At 34.4% G+C, this 5,765-nt stretch overlaps 1 pseudogene; it reads left to right on the top strand.

Moving 5' to 3' along the window:
- The first annotated feature begins 1,858 nt into the window (after positions 1 to 1,858).
- Positions 1,859 to 5,257, top strand: LOC113282578 (annotated as a pseudogene).
- Positions 5,258 to 5,765: the final 508 nt, after the last annotated feature.

Below are 5,765 nucleotides of genomic sequence, written 5' to 3'. Positions count from 1 at the left end.
TGTTTTCTCTTAAGAATCTAATTATCAAAAGAGAATCATCTTAGACTTGGAAAACATTTTCAAGTATAGGACTGTATTGCTAGGGCGTGTGATGAAATTCAAATTCAATGAACATGATGGATTTCAATCATGTCATAATGCTTTTCTTTTTGTCATGACTGGTATCATGTATTTGACAATTTTAACTCGGTCAATATGCAGCCCTCCTTGTTCCCAATCTCAGTTCACCTTTTGGGTTAATTTTATCATGATTTATAAAAGGGACGCCAAATTTCTACGAAGATATCATTTCATATAAAACAAAACAATTCTGTCTAGTTTTGGACAAATATTCACTCTCAAAGATTTGGTATTCCCCTTTATAAGTCGTGGATTTTACATAATATATTTTCGTGTCTCTCATTTCTTACAGCATGTTTGTTTTCTCCTCTATATAGAGGCAAACCACTATTAACCTCTATGTAGAGGTGGGTCCCACATTTTAGGATGTTTGTTTTTTCCACTACCTCTACCAATATAGAGGCTAAACCTCTATTAGATAGAGGAAATCAGATAGCACCTCTCTACTGCTATCTTTCAACAAAACCTCTATTTCGTTGTGAAATGTCCATATGACCCTCCAACAAATTTTATTTTGACAAATTTTATCCACTATCAAAATAAAACCTAAATTCGTTTCTCAGGTTCTCATTTTTCATTTTTCTCTCCGCTTCGTTTTTTCTCTCTGAAATTGAGGTAAAGTTGCTTTTGGATTCACTCATGGAGAGATTTTAAGATTAACGTTAATCGAGTTTAAGATTTCGATCTGTGTAAGTCATTATCAGTTTTTCGATTTTAGGTTTCCATCTCTGTTAAATCAGATTTTAGGGTTTTATCTAATATCTTTGATTAACTGATCTTGAATCTCAGCTTAGAAGATATATGTTTCTATATTTTGTCTGTTAGATTTTAGGGTTAATGTATTTCATCATCTCTTTTCTTTTCAGTGAAGAACATCATCGGAAAAAAAAGATTCATCAACCAATTCCAATAATTAGGGCAAGTTTCATCTCTTCTGATTCTATCTACCATCTCTCTCGATTCCCCTTTACGAGACCTAACCCTAATCATCAAAAGAGGTAGCAATTATTCGATTTCGTTTTCGGCTGATTTTCATTATGTTTTGTTCTGATTTCTTTGGTTTCAATTTGGTTTTGTGGATTCAATTGAATCAATGATATATATATGGATCCAATATTGTTTTTGGTCTAATATGAATATGACCATGATGTTGTATTGCAGATTTAGATCTTATTCAAAGGATTCTCTTAATTTCAAATTCCCTTGTATTCACCTAGCTAAATGACTGTTTAGTTGATGATTATATATGGATTTGAGATCCTAGACACTTATAAGTTAGTTATTTAGGTGAACCAAAAGTCTGGTTTTGCAGTTAACTACTTTTAATATTCATTTGAAAATTGTCAGCAGATAACAAAATAAACAATTGTCCATCTGTTGTTTAATTGTCAACTTTAAAAAATTGCATCTTTAGTTGCTTATTGTTTCACTTCCATAAACTGATGATGCTGTATATCTTGTTATCTGCTGTTATTTTGCAGACAAATATTACTTGTGTGATGCAGCATATACGCATACAAAGGGTTTTATGACTCCTTACAGGAATACAAGATATTGGTTACGAGATTTTCGACGTGGTGGTCGCCCTCGAACGAAGAAGGAAAAATTCAATCAAGCACACTCTCAACTTAGGAATGTGATTGAAAGAGCTTTCGGTGTTTTAAAGGCAAGATTTCCCATTTTGGACAAAATGCGCAGGTTTAGTTTTACCACCCAAAAGTATTTAGTTGTTGCAACCATGGCTATACATAATTTCCTTAGACGCATTAGGTTGAATGACGAATTATTTCGCCGGTTTGAAGATGTCGGGTTGGAAGTGAACAATAACGTTGAGATGCATAGTGAAAGTGCAACATCAGCTACACAACATGTTTTTAGACCACAATATCAGACTTTTATGCATGAATTACGTGATCAGGTTGCAAATGAATTAGATATACTTGTTAGGATATAAAATGTTATTGTGGTTGTGTACAAAATTATGGATTAGAGGTGACCTTTACTGGTACTGCTGAGTGAGGTTGATAATGATTGTAGTTTTGAAAATTTGAAAATGTTGATTTGGAATGAATTTTGGAAATTTTGAATTTGTATAAGGGTAAAATGTGAAATGTATAAATTTAAATTTAAATATAGAGCTTTTATATAGTGATTAAACAAACAAAAATTTCAAAATCTCTAGGTAGTGGTATTTATATAGAGATAGAGGTAAACCTCTATGTGAAACCTTCTATCAATATGGAGGAGAAAACAAACATGCTGTTAGTCTTTAGACACTACGACGAGTGCATGCTGGCTGGCTCTATTTTAATTACGAGACAGTTGGAAGCAGAATCAAATGAGCCTTGCTAATGCGATTTCCCAGTGTCATCTGGTCACATAACTTGTTTCCCTACGTCCAAAGCTTTCACACAGTGATGAGGATTTCTTGTCTTCTAGAAATCACCAGCTATGAACGGTTATGATCAGCACATTTAGCACGTAATGGAGCAATTTCTTTTAAAATAATAAAACATAGTTGGAATTAAACATTGACAAATGAAGCTAATTAACAAAACCAAAAAAACAATTAAAAAAACAAAACCAGTTCAAGTGTTGGAACAACGGATCTTAGACTTGGAAAAAGATTTTCAAGCATACGACCAGTACTGTATTGATTGCCAGGGAATGTCATAAAATTCAAACTTCAAATTCAATGACCATGATGGATTTGATGTCATGAATATTTCTTGAGAATTTTCGTCTTCATGACCCATATCCTCTTACATTTGACCATTTTTACTAAGAATGTGTCTGTTTTGTTTGCTGACTCGACATCTAATACTTTATGTTTTTTTAAACGTTTGAAGAATTGTTTAGTCAATAATGACGTTAATAGTGGTATTAGTAGTTTTATTTTTCATAGATTAGGTACTGCTATTCAAAAAGGGGTTGGAACCCAGCTTGTTGGTAAGTTACCAACTAAAAGCTTTATATAATTTTTTTAAAATATCTTCACAATCAATTATTTTAAAGTTGATGTCAGATTATTTATCTTTTTATTTTGAGATAGACTTGCAATCTGACTCTATTTGAGTCAGGAAATAGAATGCTCCTTATTTATTGGATCAGCCACTGACTTGCATATTTTTGAGTCAAATGAGCCAGATTTAACTCAAAAAACAAATACTCCCTCCGTCCAAATTTACTTGCTTAATTTGGATTTTGTTTCCACATACACCATCGATCTTTCAAATTGTTTGTTCAATATATTAAATCAGATTCAAATGAGTCAGGTGATTTTATTCAAATCCAGACGGCTCAAATGAGTCACAAAAAAAAAAAACAAACGACGTGTAAGTAGTCTCTCCTACTCGGTTCTCAATCCTAAATTTGGGTTAAGACTAGGGTAATTTAACAGACAAGATGGGTTTGCATCTCTATTCTCCAGCTTGTGACCGTCAAAAGTTAAAACTTACAATCTACTAATTACTTTCGTCTTTGAACACTGTGATTTTAATTTTTAACCATGTTCTGATAACTTAGTCTAATACTACCTTTTTAAGGTGAAAACGATCCTATGCTCGAACAGAACATTCAATGCTAGGATTTTGACCTTGACCTACAGAAAAACGGATACAACAAAGATTAGACCGCATAACTTGATGTTTTGTTGTTCGAAGTTATGGATCACCAAGTTAATCAACATTGCTAACCGGGTGCCAGTTTATTAGCGAAAACATACAAAAATCTATGTAAAGCAAAATATTGTTTAGTTTTGTTTTATTGTGGATTTTGGTGCATGCGCTTACTAATAATAAACCAATACCCCATTAGCAGCTATACAGGTACGCTCGGCTAAACAGGCCGTACTTGTGAAGTTGCAGTGAAGATCATTTCACAAGGTAAAGGTCGAGCATTCAGTTTTCGCTGATGATCATGTCATCATTTATGAACGGTTATGATCAGCAGATTCAGCACGCAATGGAGCAATTTCTTTCCAGTTTCAAGTTTTTAAATAAATTTGATTCAATTATCTGTTAAAATAATAAAACACAGTTAGAATCAAACATTGACAAATGAAGCATTTCCAAGTATACGATCAGTGTATTGATTGCTAGGGAATGTGATAAAAATTCAATGACCATGATGGATTTGATGTCATGAATGCTTCTTGATGAGCGACAGAGAAAAAATTAAGAAATCTATCCCAGAGAAAAAAAACTTTTAAGTGCTTTGGGGCTTGTACATGTGATTGATTGACATTTTTACCCTTAACTTTTGGATGAGCGACAGTCCACACTCCACAAGCATAAACGTTATGGGTCGAGTGAGAGTTAAGTATCTTCTCTGTGAATCAGAGAAATCGAGAGAAACATTTAGTTTTGAAGGTGAAAATTTTCGGCAGAGAAACCGAAAACCAAGTACCAAAGAATCTGAGCTGTGGTCTCTATTGTGGAGGGAGACCTTAGGACCTCATAGACTTCTAAGAATTTTGAAATTTTAAGTTACCTTTCAAACTGATTCAACATGGGTTTGCCGCCAGGCTGACTGAGGAAGAGGTGGAGAAAATGACTGGTCAAATCCAAACTAAACTGTTATATTACTTGATCTAACTTAATTAAGAAAATGATAAACGATGACCAACAGACATGGAAGGAGTGGTGTTTGTATTCCCTGGCAGAATTGAATCAGCTTCATACAACAAGATCATGGGATTTCATGGGCTTCACCCAGCATGTAAAGCGGGCAGGCATGGGGAGCAACGTTGTTGTTGGGATGCTCGACATTGGAATTTGGCCTGAATCTGAAAGCTTCAGTGATGAAGGATTTGGTCCAGCACCTAAAGAGTGGAAGGGCATTTGCCAAACTTCATCAAATTTTACTTGCAACAAGGATATCGATCTCAACTAGTGTTACTTTCTATTTGTGGTGGTCTAGTTGGTTCATATTTCAAAATTCTGTATGATCAAAATGTGGTTTTAAATATACGATATTTGATTGCAAATACAGCAAAATCATTGGATCCGGATTTTACCACGCTGATGGACAAGTACCTTCGGAAGATATTGAAACTCCTACGGATTCAATAGGACATGGAACTCATACTGCATCTACTGCAACTGGAACTCCTACGGACTCTAATTGTTGCTGCTAGCACCATTAATAGGAAATTTGTGACGAAAATCCAGCCAAGTAATGTTGAGGTTTATTTATGAGGTAAGTTAATCAAGCTTAACGATTCCAGCATTTTAGCAATTGCTCAAAGCCATTAATATCTAACAAGTTTGGTTCTATTTTCAAGTATGATCCCCACCTAATAAGCAAGCTTCTTGAAACATAGGGAGTTTCCGTGAATACATTTGATATCAAGGATAAAATGTACCCTATGATATACGCCGGAGATGCTCCAAATATTACAGGAGGATTTGAAGGTTCCCGGTTTAATTTTCACTCTCAAAACTTAATGTTTCTCTCGATTTCTCTGATTTACAGAGAAGATACTTAACTCTCACTCGACCATCGGAAGCCAAACACGTTTATGCTTGTAGACTGTCGCTCATCCAAAACTTAAGGGTTAAAATGTCAGTCGATCACATGTGCAAGTCCACACATGTGGGATACTAAGCACTCCACTGTTTTTTTCCCTCTCTTTAGGATAGATT

The sequence above is a fragment of the Papaver somniferum genome, chromosome 1, assembly GCF_003573695.1.
Source record: "Papaver somniferum cultivar HN1 chromosome 1, ASM357369v1, whole genome shotgun sequence".
NCBI classification, from domain to species: domain Eukaryota; kingdom Viridiplantae; phylum Streptophyta; class Magnoliopsida; order Ranunculales; family Papaveraceae; genus Papaver; species Papaver somniferum.
This window is presented reverse-complemented; position numbering and strand designations above follow the sequence as displayed.